We start from the raw sequence: 14423 nt of genomic DNA on the forward strand, positions 1-14423 counted from the left end.
AAAAGCTAAAATAAATAGAAATTGCATGCTAATCATTTACTTTTTATGCAGGTCTCTCTACCTAGAATTAAGATACAATCCTGTGGATAATATTAAAATATAAATAGTTTCCTTTCTGCATTTTTTTGATGTAAGAAAACTTCAAACAAGTAAAGTAAAATAGAGATGTAACAGCTCAATAATGACTGTGAAAATGGAGCCAGATTCATTGCATTTGAACCCACTGCAATATATACATAGCTCCAATATTTTTCATCTATTTGGTATATTTTTCTTATTCTGATAGATGATAAAAGTAGAGAACAGAATTTCCTTATGTCATTAACTTGCAAAAGTACACTGTTAGAAATCAAAATGTCACATCATCTGCACAAATCATCCTCACTGTTAGTATATTAAAAAAAATATAATTAAACTGTGTATGTTAAAAAAATAGAACAAGTCAATAAGTTGTTCTTAGTAGAGACCTAAAATTGACATAGAGAACACAAGAATAAGTTGAGGAGTTGAAGTGCGTGGGAAAATGGTAGAAGTTAGTATCTGAGCATGCAATTGCATTTTGAAATAGTCACCTAATTATGGATCCACATATAGTAATTCTATTTCATGGTTATAATTTATTTTATTTTATTATTATTATTATTATTATTATTATTTGTATTTTTCTGAAGCTGGAAACGGGGAGAGACAGTCAGACAGACTCCTGCATGTACCCGACCGGGATCCACCCAGCACGCCCACCAGGGGCAATGCTCTGCCCACCAAGGGGTGATGCTCTGCCCCTCTGGAGTGTTGCTCTGCCACGACCAGAGCCACTCTAGTGCCTGGGACAGAGGCCAAGGAGCCATCCCCAGCGCCCGGGCCATCTTTGCTCCAATGGAGACTTGGCTGTGGGAGGGGAAGAGAGAGACAGAGAGGAAGGAGGGGGGGTGGAGAAGCAAATGGGCGCTTCTCCTATGTGCCCTGGCTGGGAATCGAACCCAGGTCCTCCCCCCCATGCCAGGCCGACGCTCTACCGCTGAGCCAACCGGCCAGGGCGTATAATTTATTTTAAATAGTCTCTGTGCATAATTTTCAGTTGTGTGTTTTTAAAAATATCAAATTTTAGAGGAGTAATACATTTATTTGAAATTGCTTTAAGAATGTGTTTATATCCCACTTTGGGACAAGTAGAAAGATTTTTCTTCTTCTAAATGGCTCTGAAGGTAGATTACTTCTCTGATCTTTTTGGTAAACACACTTGTGTTACCTGAATGGTAGGCAGTTAGTATAAACAGGAGAGACTGAGGAAAAATAAGACATTTAATACAAGTTATTTTTTTTAACTGGTCAGTTAATTGAGATTTTCCCCATAATCAGCTTTTCTTTTACTGGTAGATGTTTTTTGACTTGAAGAAAGATAAAAAATAATTGTCAAACTACGTATAAACGATGCCCAAATATGCCTGACCAGGTGGTGGCGTAGTGGATAGAGCGTCGAACTGGAATGCGGAGGATCCAGGTTCGAGACCCTGAGGTCGCCAGCTTGAGCACAGGCTTATCTGGTTTGAGCAAAGCTCACCAGCTTGGACTCAAGGTCGCTGGCTTGAGCAAGCGGTTACTTAGTCTGCTGAAGGCCCACAGTCAAGGCACATATGAGACAGCAATCAGTGAACAACTAAGGTGTCGCAACGAAAAACTGATTATTGATGCTTCTCATCTCTCTCCGTTCCTGTCTATCTGTCCCTATCTATACCTCTCTCTGACTCTCTCTCTGTCTCTGTAAAACAAAACAAAACCAAAAACCAAATAAACAAAAAAAGCCATGCCCAAATAAAGACTTCATAGTTTTTACTCAAGTAGAAGGACTATCTGAAATGCAGTTACAACAGGAATTCAATATTCTAGGAGTACATTATTTTGAATGCACATTTGAACTAGCTAAAAATCCTGCTCTACAGACTGCACTGGCAGTCTGTTAGTCACAGCCATAAACATGAGTCATTTACAATTGGAGTGGGCTTCACAGTTGGAACATCTTGAAGATGTTTCTTCTTTGGGTATGCCAAATTAAGCATGCACTGAAGCTGTACTGCATTAACATCTCCACAATAGAATCTCATTATTGGCATTTACTGCAAAAGAGGCTTAAAATTAAAATTCTCTCTTAGAAATAAAAATGTTTTGGCTTCTTATATGAAGCAAAATTTACTGACCTTTGGTTATAGAATACTATCATTGATTATGTTATAAAGTATATTTTAGCAATTGGATTCCTGTGTTTATTATGGTATTGGAAGTATAGTCTCATGGAAAATAATTTCCTTAGAAGACTGAGTAGTTAAGAACATCACTTTGTTGGTAAAGTTGAGATAGTGTCCAAAATTTTAACATATTTGGACACTAATGCACTTTTTTTTTTTTTTACAGAGGCAGAGATAGACAGGGACAGACAGACAGGAACAGAGAGAGATGAGAAGCATCAATCATCAGTTTCTCGTTGCGCGTTGCGACTTCTTAGTTGTTCATTGATTGCTTTCTCACATGTGCCTTGACCGTGGGCCTTCAGCAGACCGAGTAACCCCTTGCTGGAGCCAGCGACCTTGGGTCCAAGCTGGCGAGCTCTTTGCTCAAGCCAGATGAGCCCGCGCGTGACCTCGGAGTCTCGAACCTGGGTACTTCCGCATCCCAGTCCGACGCTCTATCCACTGCGCCACCGCCTGGTCAGGCGCACTTTTAGACATTAATTTCCATCTAACTGCTTACTTTTTTCGCTACATGTTAAATTTTACAATGCTTTCCCCATCTATGTTAATCAGTTCTACTCATAGTGAATCTTAGAAAACTCTCTAATGATTCCTATTTCTCCATGCTTATAGCTTTCTTTACTTTGTATTTCTGCTTTTACCTAGGCTTCTTGTTCTCAACCTGTTCTGGTGTCACAGAACTTTACCAATCTCATTCAGGATACTAATGATTACCTTTAGTATCTATGAATCATAAAAATACTGGATGAGAAAAATTTTCTTTTGTATTACTTTGCATTTTTCTTAACACCAAGAATAATTGAAGAACATAAGTATGTATAATTTTTTTTGAAATTTACTAAGTTTACTCAACATATAGATTCTTATACCTCTTGCCATAGTATGTGTCAAAGAGGTGGGAAAACATTGCTCATTGTACAGTTTGCATAGTAGGGTTAGGTCTCTTAAGATACGCTGAGTTTGTCAAAGGTTTTTACATTTGAAAAATATTTATACTACTTATTAGAAAGTGCATGTACATTTGTGTGTTTGTGTATGTCTGTGAGTGTAAAATCATAGCTCTTTTAAAAAAAATTATTGAGTCTTTTAAAAAGATAGTAGCCTTCACTGGAGGTGACGAAGTCCCTCGGGGCCTTAGCTGTAACTTTTAAGAAAACACAAATAATGATGAAAATGAGGCTGCCTGCATGCTGTTACTTCCTGACAGTCATGAAGCCTGGAGGCCTGAGAATACTACCACCCTGTGGGGATAATGCAGTATCTTGGGGACTTGAGGCTAGTTTTTTGGGTTTGGCACTGTTCCTAAAATAATGGGCCAGCCTTCTGAATAAACCAAGGGGTATAAGTAGATAGTGGAATCTAACAGGTTGTAGCTCAGAAAACACAAATCCCCTCTCAGGAAGCTGCCTGAAGAATGCTCTGATGAAGTTAACTAGAATGTCCTGTGTATTTTGCCTTCTGCCTCAGTTTAATTCTATGCTTCTTAATGGGTATATTTTGACCATAGGCCAAATGTCTGTAGACATTTTTGGCTGTGGCAACTAGGGGAAATGTGCTATTGCCATATAGTAGGTAGGAGCCAGGGCTGCTACTAAACATTCTACATTGCACAGGACAGCATCTAACCGATAACCCAACATAGTATCATTTGTAGGAATATTGGATAAATGCCATCTTAAAAAAAAGTCTAACTCTATAGTTAACATTATACTTAAAGATGAAGAATGCTTTTTCCTCAAGATAAGAAACAAGACAATAACTTTTGTCATACTTCAATTCAATATTTTGCTGGAAGTTATGCAAGAAAATGAATTAAAAGACATAGTTTGCAAAGAAAGAAGTAAGTGTTATTCATGGGTGACATGAACATGTGCATAAGGAACCATACTAAACAATCTCAATAAGAGTGACTTGATTTAATAAGTGAGATGAGCAAGGTCTCAGTTTCCAAGTCAGTAAAAATTAAATTATATATATAAATACTTGCAATAAATAATTGGAAGTTAAATTTTTAAAATTACATTTAAAATCATGTCAGAAAATATAAAATATTGAGAAGTAAATTTAATAAAATTTAGGAAGAACCTCTCTATATAAAACTATAAAACATTACTGAAAAATTAAGACTTAACTAGATAAAGATATATATACCATGTTCATGGACTGGAAGACTCAATGTTGTTAAAATTTTTATTGTCTATGATTAATCTCTAGATTCATATTAATTTTAATCTTTATCTGAATGTTCTTTTATATCATAGAAGTTGACAAGCTTATTTGTATGAAAAAGCAAAAAATCTGGAGTAGTCAAAATATTCTTGAATAAAAAGAGCAATTCTAACTCTAGATTTGCTATACAAATACAATATAAAAATGGTAAAATTTTTACGTAAGTATAGAGAAATAAATAAAGATAACAGAATAGAGTCCAGAAATAGACACATATTTATACATTAATTGTTTTTTTAAGACACCAAAGCATTCAAATAGGGAATGGAGAGTCTTATTAACAAATGGTACTGGATCAGCTTGATATCCATTCAGGAAAAAAAAAACTACACTTCTACTTCACATCCTAAACAAAAATTTATTTACAATGGATTAGACCTGAAAGTAAAAGCTAAAATTCTAACACTACTAGAAGAAAATATTGCATGATATTTTTCAAATTGGTAGATATGATAAACAATGTTTGTATCCTCCTAAAATTTAGATATTATGATATACTTCTCGATATGATAGTGTTAGGAGATAGTGTTTTTGGGAAGTGATTATATCATGAGGGTGGAACCTCCTGTATGAGATTAGTACCCTTCTAAAGGGCTGAATAGATCAGAATTCTCCCCTTTTGCCATGTGAGGACATAGCAAAAGACAACTGCCTGTGCAAAAGAAAGTGGACACTTGCAAAACTCTAAGTATTCTGGCACCTTGATCTTGAACTTCCCAGCCCCTAGAACTGTAAGAAATAAATTTCTGTTGTTTGTAAGCCACCTAGTCTATGGTATTTTGCTGAAGCAGACTGAACTGACTAAGGCAGTAGTAGACCAGTATTTCTTTGTGCGATGCAGAAATTAATGAGCATAAAAATCAGTAAGTTAAACTGCTCATTAAAAGACATGATTAAATAAATAAATAAATAAGCAAGCAGATAACAGTGGAAATATTTGTAAAACATATCTGACAAAGGACTTAAATTAATATCTTTTAAGGAACTTCTATACTAAAAAATGAAGTGACAAAATTTTTTTTTTAAATGGTCAATATTCTTACATGGACATATGGTCAATGAATACAATAAAGAGTGCTCGATATTTTTAGTTTTCAGGGTAATAATACATTTACAACTACAATGAGATATTGCTAAATCCTCACCAGAATAGCCACAATTAAATATATTGACAACACCAAATATTGGTGAGGATTGGAGCCACTGAACTCTCATACATTGCTGATAGGCATATTAAATGTTGTAATTACTTTGGAAAAATGTTTAATACTTAAAAAAAAATAAGGTTCCATATATCTACCCTTTGATCCATCAACTTTATTCAGGTTATTTACCCAGATGAAATATAAATTCACATACACATAAAGACTTGTTTAGAATGTTCATAGAAGCTTGCTCAAAATAGCCCTAAACTGGAAACAGCTCACACATTTATTAACAGGAGAATTAATAACCAAATTTTGGTATAGTCATACAATGAAATACTACTCAGCAGTAAAAATGAACTATCTGCTGATATACACAAAAACATGAATGATTCCTAAAGACAATGCTAAGCAAAAAACAAACAAACAAACAAACATATGATTCCATTTATAAGAAGCTCTAGAATAAAAGGAATGCAAGGTTATAAAGGAAAAGAATGACAGTTACCTCTGTGAAGGAAGATTGACTAGAAAGAGATATGAGAGAACTTCCTAGGAAGATGGAAGAGTTCTGTTGTAAGGGTGTGGGTTATATAGGTGTATCTATTTGTCAAAATTATACCGCAAGGATTTATACTTTTTTTTTTTTTTTGTATTTTTCTGAAGCTGGAAATGGGGAGAGACGGTCAGACAGACTCCCGCATGCACCCGACCGAGACCCACTCGGCACGCCCACCAGGGGCGATGCTCTGCCCACCAGGGGGCGATGCTCTGCCCCTCCGGGGCATCGCTCTGCCGCGACCAGAGCCACTCTAGCGCCTGGGGCAGAGGCCAAGGAGCCATCCCCAGCGCCCGGGCCATCCTTGCTCCAATGGAGCCTTGACTGTGGGAGGGGAAGAGAGAGACAGAGAGGAAGGAGGGGGGCGGGTAGAGAAGCAAATGGGCGCTTCTCCTATGTGCCCTGGCCAGGAATCAAACCCGGGTCCCCCCCACGCCAGGCCGATGCTCTACCACTGAGCCAACCGGCCAGGGCCGGATTTATACATTTTTATGAATTAAATTTTCCTGAATGTTTTAAATATTGATAACAATAAATGCATGGAATAGAAAAATATTTCTCATTTTATAAAAGTATATTATTCTTTGCAAAAATATTTATCAGTGAATAAGTTGCAGCTTTTGAGAACTTGCTTTAATCTTTAAACAATGAAATATTGTGACATCTTTTAAAAAATTCCTATTTGCCTAAGAACAAGATATATGTAGTACTTTTAAATTAAAAAAAATAATTTTGTTATTACATTTTAAAATTTATTATGTTAACATGGATTCAAGTGTCCCACTCAATATAACATCCTCATCCCCCAACAAACCTGCCCCTCATTACACTCCCTATAACCCCTACTCCTGACTCCCACCCTCTTCCCTCTGGGATTTGCTGTCCTGTTATCTGTAACTATGTGTTATGTATAGATAATTTCACTAATCCCTTCACTTTCTCTGATCCCATTCCGTTCTTCTTCCCTTTGACAGTTGTCCCTCTGCTTCCTGTGACCCTTTCTCTGCCTCTGTTCCATTCTTCAGATCACTGTGTTCATTAGATTCCACACAGAAGTGAGATCATATGATGTTTGTCTTTCTCTGCCTGGCTTATTTCACTTAGCACAGTAATCTCCAGGTTTGTCCATGCCATCTTAAAAGGTAAGATTGCCTTCTTTTTCACTGCCACATAGTATTCCATTGTGTATACATACCACAACTTTTTAAATCAGTGTTTTGGGATTTTTAGGATATATTCCTAAAAGTGGAATAGCTGGGTCAAAAGGCAGTTCCAGTTTTAATTTTTTGAGGAAATACTATTATGTTTTTCACAGTGGTTACACAAGTCTGCATTCTCACCAGCAGTGCAGGAGGGTTTCCTTTTCTCCACACCCTGCCAGCACTTATGGTGTGTTGATTTGTTAATGAGAACCATTCTGACAGGTATGAGGTGGTATCTCATTGTGGTTTTAATTTGCAGTTCTCTGATGATTAGTGATGTTGAACATTTTTTCATATGCCTATTGACCATCAATATCAGGGGTCAGGAACCTTTTTGGCTGAGGGGGCCATGAACGCCACATATTTTAAAATGTAATTCCATGAGAGCCATACAATATGTTTAACAACTAAATACAAGTAAATGTGTGCATTTTATGCAACCCTTTTAAAGTACAATAAGTCTCTTAATTCTTTTTAATAACGTTGTTATGCTGTTGCTAACCAATGATGAATAAAGTACTTCTTACCATTAATGCGACTTCTGGTGCTGCATGGTTTTGCTAATGGCTTTGTAGTCTGGTTGATACATGGTGAGGTTAAGCTTCATGTAGGCGTTGAGATGTCCATCTGTTAAACGTGATCGTAGGTTGGTCTTAACATTCTTTTTTTTTTTTTTTTTTTTTTTTTTAATAAATTTTTATTAATGGTAATGGGATGACATTAATAAATCAGGGTACATATATTCAAAGAAAACATGTCTAGGTTATTTTGTCATCAAATTATGTTGCAAACCCCTCGCCCAAAGTCAGATTGTCCTCCGTCACCCTCTATCTAGTTCTCTGTGCCCCTCCCCCTCCCCCTAACTCTCTCCCTCCCTCCCTCCCATGTCCTCCCTCCCCCCCCACCCTTGGTAACCACCACACTCTTGTCCATGTCTCTTAGTCTCATTTTTATGTTCCACCAATGTATGGAATCATGTAGTTCTTGTTTTTTTCTGATTTACTTATTTCACTCCTTATAATGTTATCAAGATCCCACCATTTTGCTGTAAATGATCTGATGTCATCATTTCTTATGGCTGAGTAGTATTCCATAGTGTATATGTGCCACATCTTCTTTATCCAGTCTTCTATTGAAGGGCTTTTTGGTTGTTTCCATGTCTTGGCCACTGTGAACAGTGCTGCAATGAACATGGGGCTACATGTGTCTTCACGTATCAATGTTTCTGAGGTTTTGGGGTATATACCCAGTAGAGGGATTGCTGGGTCATAAGGTAGTTCTATTTTCAGTTTTTTGAGGAACCACCATACTTTCCTCCATAATGGTTGTACTACTTTACAGTCCCACCAACAGTGAATGAGGGTTCCTTTTTCTCCACAGCCTCTCCAACATTTGCTATTACCCGTCTTGTTGATAATAGCTAATCTAACAGAAGTGAGGTGGTATGTCATTGTAGTTTTGATTTGCATTTCTCTAATAACTAATGAAGCTGAGCATCTTTTCATATATCTGTTGGCCATTTGTATCTCTTCCTGGGAGAAGTGTCTGTTCATGTCCTCTTCCCATTTTTTTATTGGATTGTTTGTTTGTTTGTTGTTGAGTTTTATGAGTTCTTTGTAAATTTTGGATATTAGGCCCTTATCTGAGCTGTCGTTTGAAAATATCAGTTCCCATATAGTTGGCTGTCTGTTTATTTTGATATCAGTTTCTCTTGCTGAGCAAAAACTTTTAATTCTGATGTAGTCCCATTCATTTATCTTTGCCTTCACTTCTCTTGCCATTGGAGTCAAGTTCATAAAATGTTCTTTAAAACCCAGGTCCATGATTTTAGTACCTATGTCTTCTTCTATGTACTTTATTGTTTCAGGTCTTCTATTTAGGTCTTTGATCCATTTTGAATTAATTTTAGTACACGGGGACAGGCTGTAGTCGAGTTTCATTCTTTTGCATGTGGCTTTCCAGTTTTCCCAACACCATTTGTTGAAGAGGCTTTCTTTTCTCCATTGTGTGTTGTTGGCCCCTTTATCAAAGATTATTTGACCATATATATGTGGTTTTATTTCTGGGCTTTCTATTCTGTTCCATTGGTCTGAGTGTCTATTTTTTTGCCAATACCATGCTGTTTTGATTATCGTGGCCCTATAATATAGTTTAAAGTCAGGTATTGTAATGCCCCCAGCTTCATTCTTTTTCCTTAGGATTGTTTTGGCTATTCGGGGTTTTTTATAGTTCCATATAAATCTGATGATTTTTTGTTCCATTTCTTTAAAAAATCTCATAGGGATTTTGATGGGAATTGCATTAAATTTGTATATTGCTTTGGGTAATATGGCCATTTTGATTATATTTATTCTTCCTATCCAAGAACAAGGAATATTTTTCCATCTCATTGTATCTTTTTCGATTTCCCTTAACAATGCTTTGTAATTTTCATTATATAGGTCCTTTACATTCTTTGTTATGTTTATTCCTAGGTATTTTATTTTTTTTGTTGCAATCGTGAAGGGGATTATTTTTTTGAGTTCGTTTTCTAATATTTCATTGTTGGCATATAGAAAGGCTATGGACTTTTGTATATTAATTTTGTATCCTGCGACCTTACTGTATTGGTTTATTGTTTCTAATAATCTTTTTGTGGAGTCCTTCGGGTTTTCGATGTATAGGATCATATCATCAGCAAAAAGTGATAGCTTTACTTCTTCTTTTCCGATATGGATGCCTTTTATTTCTTTGTCTTGTCTGATTGCTCTGGCCAGAACTTCTAGCACCACGTTGAATAAGAGTGGAGAGAGTGGACAACCCTGTCTTGTTCCTGATTTAAGGTAGAAAGTCCTCAGTTTTATGCCGTTTAATAGGATGTTGGCTGATGGTTTATCATATATGGCCTTTATCATGTTGAGATATTTTCCTTCTATACCCATTTTGTTGAGAGTCTTAAACATAAAATTGTGTTGTATTTTATCAAAAGCCTTTTCTGCATCTATTGATAAGATCATGTGGTTTTTGTTCTTTGTTTTGTTGATATGGTGTATTACGTTAACCGTTTTGCGTATGTTGAACCATCCTTGAGATTCTGGGATGAATCCCACTTGATCATGATGTATTATTTTTTTAATATGTTGTTGTATTCGGTTTGCCAGTATTTTGTTTAGTATTTTAGCGTCTGTATTCATTAGAGATATTGGTCTGTAGTTTTCTTTCTTTGTGACATCCTTGCCAGGTTTTGGTATGAGGGTTATGTTGGCCTCATAAAATGTGTTTGGAAGTATTGCTTCTTCTTCAATTTTTTGGAAGACTTTGAGTAGAATAGGAACCAAGTCTTCTTTGAATGTTTGATAGAATTCACTAGTATAACCGTCTGGGCCTGGACTTTTATTTTTGGGGAGATTTTTAATAGTTTTTTCTATTTCCTCCCTGCTGATTGGTCTGTTTAGGCTTTCTGCTTCTTCATGACTCAGTCTAGGAAGGTTGTATTGTTCTAGGAATTTATCCATTTCTTCTAGATTGTTTTATTTGGTGGCATATAATTTTTCATAGTATTCTACAATAATTCTTTGTATATCTATGATGTCTGTGGTGATCTCTCCTCTTTCATTTTGGATTTTATTTATTTGAGTTCTGTGTCTTTTTTCCTTGGTGAGTCTTGCCAAGGGTTTGTCAATTTTGTTGATCTTTTCAAAGAACCAGCTCCTTGTTTTATTGATTTTTTCTATAGTTTTTCTGTTCTCTATTTCATTTATTTCTGCTCTGATTTTTATTATCTCCTTTCTTCGGCTGGTTTTGGGTTGTCTTTGTTCTTCTTTTTCTAGTTCCTTAAGGTGTGAAGTTAAGTGGTTTACTTCGGCTCTCTCTTGTTTGTTCATATAGGCCTGAAGTGATATGAACTTTCCTCTTATTACTGCTTTTGCTGCATCCCAGAGATTCTGATATGTCGTATTTTCATTTTCATTTGTCTGTATATATCTTTTGATTTCTGCGCTTATTTCTTCTTTGACCCATTCATTTTTTAGAAGTATGTTGTTTAGTTTCCACATTTTTGTGGGTTTTTCCCCCTCTTTTTTGCAGTTGAATTCTAGTTTCAAGGCTTTATGATCAGAAAATATGCTTGGTACAATTTCAATTTTTCTAAATTTGCTGATATTGTCTTTGTGGCCCAACATATGGTCAATTCTTGAGAATGTTCCATGTACACTAGAGAAAAATGTATACTCTGTCGCTTTGGGATGAAGTGTCATGTAGATGTCTATCATATCCAGGTGTTCTAGTATTTCATTTAAGGCCACTATATCTTTATTGATTCTCTGTTTGGATGACCGATCTAGAGCCGTCAGCGGTGTATTGAGGTCTCCAAGTATGATTGTATTTTTGTTAGTTTTTGTTTTAAGGTCAATAAGTAGCCGTCTTATATATTTTGGTGCTCCTTGGTTTGGTGCATATATATTAAGGATTGTTATGTCTTCTTGATTCAACTTCCCCTTAATCATTATGAAATGACCATTTTTGTCTCTGAGTACTTTTTCTGTCTTGTAGTCAGCATTATTAGATATGAGTATTGCTACGCCTGCTTTTTTTTGGGTGTTGTTTGCTTGGAGTATTGTTTTCCAGCCTTTCACTTTGAATTTGTTTTTATCCTTGTTGCTTAGATGTGTTTCTTGTAGGCAGCATATAGTTGGATTTTCTTTTTTAATCCATTCTGCTACTCTGTGTCTTTTTATTGGTAAGTTTAATCCATTTACATTTAGTGTAATTATTGACACTTGTGGGTTCCCTACTGCCATTTTATAAATTGCTTTCTGTTAGTTTTGTATCTAGTTTGATTCTTCTCTTTTGTTTTTCTATCATTTGTTTTTGTTTGTTTGTGTTCCATACTTCTTTCCTCTGTTGCTACCTTTTTTAAGTCAAGTGTTTTTGTGGTGGTTTTTTTAAGGGTGGTTACCATTAAGTAATGAAAAGGGTACCTACCATATTCATTGTAGTACCCTATCTTATAAGTATTTCTGCACTTCATCATCCTTTGCTACTGTTAATCTCCATCCTCTCCCCCCTTTTTTTCCTTTGTTGTCACAGTTTAAGTTTGGTTTTATTGTGTTCTTGGTGGAGCTGTTACTTGTGGTATTGTTTTCTTTTGTTCTTTGAATCTGGTTGGAAAACCCCCCTTAGTATTTCCTGGAGTGGGGGCTTTCTGTTGATAAATTCTCTCATCTTTTCTGTATTTGTGAATGTTTTTATATCTCCTTCATACTTGAAGGATAGCTTTGATGGGTATAGTATTCTTGGCTGAAAGTTCCTCTCTTTCAGGGCTTTAAATATTGGGGTCCACTCTCTTCTAGCTTGTAGAGTTTCTGCTGAGAAATCTGATGATAATCTAATAGGCCTTCCTTTATATGTTGTACTCTTCTTTTCCCTGGCTGCCTTGAGAATTTTTTCTTTGTCATTGGTTTGTGTCATCTTTATTATGATGTGCCTTGGAGTGGGTTTGTTGGGGTTAAGAAAACTTGGTGTTCTGTTTGCTTCTTGAATTTGAGGCTTTAGTTCCTTCCACAGGCTTGGGAAGTTCTCGTCTATTATTTGTTTGAGTATATTCTCCATTCCATTTTCTTTCTCTTCTCCCTCTGATATACCTATTATTCTTATGTTATTCTTTCTGATGGAGTCAGACAATTCCTGTAGGGCTTTCTCGTTTTTTATTATTTTTGAGTCTCTTTCTTCTTCTCTCTGTTGTGCCTCAAGTTGTTTGTCTTCTATTTCACTAATCCTATCTTCAATCTGGGCTGTTCTGTTAGCTAAGCTTGTTACCTCGTTTTTCAGCTCGTGAATTGAGTTTTTCATTTCTGTTTGATTTGTTTTTATAGTTTCAATTTCCTTGGTAATATATTCTTTGTGTTCATTGAGTTGTTTTCTGATCTCCCTATATTGCCTTTCTGTGTTTTCTTTTTTTTATTTTTTTTTATTTTATTTTATAATTTTATTTTTTTAATGGGGTGACATCAATAAATCAGGATACATATATTCAAAGATAACAAGTCCAGGTTATCTTGTCGTTCAATTATGTTGCATACCCACCACCCAAAGTCAGATTGTCCTCTGTCACCTTCTATCTTGTTTTCTTTGTGCCCCTCCCACCCCCTATCCCTCTCCCATTCCCCCCTCCCCCCTGTAACCACCACACTCTTATCAATGTCTCTTAGTTTCACTATTATGTCCCACCTATGTATGGAATAATACAGTTCCTGTTTTTTTCTGATTTACTTATTTCGCTTCGTATCATGTTATCAAGATCCCATCATTTTGCTGTAAATGTTCCGATGTCATCATTTCTTATGGCTGAGTAGTATTCCATAGTGTATATGTGCCACATCTTCTTTATCCAGTCATCTATTGATGGGCTTTTTGGTTGTTTCCATGTCCTGGCCACTGTGTACAATGCTGCAATAAACATGGGGCTGCATGTGTCTTTACGTATCAATGTTTCTGAGTTTTGGGTTCTTGTATATCTCTGAGTATTTTTAAGATTTCTATTTTAAATTCTCTGTCATTTAGCTCCAAGGCTTCCAATATGTTAAGTCTTTTCTCCATAGCTTTTTCCACATCTATTTGTGTTACCTCTCTTTCTTTTGTATCCATAATATTCGATTTCCTCTTTCTTATCGGCATCTGAGGGTGGTCTTATTGATAGCACACATGCGCACTTCCTTGCGGCTTGAATGAACGTCGCTGCTGTAGCTTCCTCCACACCCTCGTCTCTCAGATTCAAGTGATAACAGTCCTTTCGCTATCAGTTTGTGTGGAACTCCGGAATGCTCCGAGGATAAATTTTTCCGTTTCTAGTTGATAAATTTGTTGTGATTTAGGGGAGAGCTGTCGGACGCACTGCTCACGGCGCCATTTCCGTGACGTCACCGGTCTTAACATTCTTTAGATGTGAGAAAGACTGCTCACATGCATACGTAGAGCCAAACATTGTCAGTACAGCAATACTCACATGCTGCAGTGTGTGGTATGTGACGGGAAGCACATTCCAAATTTTGACAATCAGCTGGTC

The 14423-nt window shown here is 36.2% G+C and overlaps 1 protein-coding gene across 7 annotated transcripts in view; it reads left to right on the plus strand.

The window, feature by feature from the left end:
* The window catches only part of PDE4D (phosphodiesterase 4D), a 1576413-nt gene that overhangs the window by 173528 nt on the left and 1388462 nt on the right, over positions 1–14423 (plus strand). The window contains exon 1 of one of the 7 annotated variants that reach the window (XM_066242831.1): positions 7232–7321. The exons of the other annotated variants lie outside the window; for them this stretch is intronic. The gene's annotated coding sequence lies outside the window, so the exon portion shown is untranslated. Of the gene's footprint in view, positions 1–7231; positions 7322–14423 lie in introns of those variants that run through there. 7 annotated transcript variants of the gene reach the window in all.

Source organism: Saccopteryx bilineata, chromosome 1 (genome assembly GCF_036850765.1).
Source record: "Saccopteryx bilineata isolate mSacBil1 chromosome 1, mSacBil1_pri_phased_curated, whole genome shotgun sequence".
In the NCBI taxonomy this organism is placed as follows: Eukaryota; Metazoa; Chordata; class Mammalia; order Chiroptera; family Emballonuridae; genus Saccopteryx; species Saccopteryx bilineata.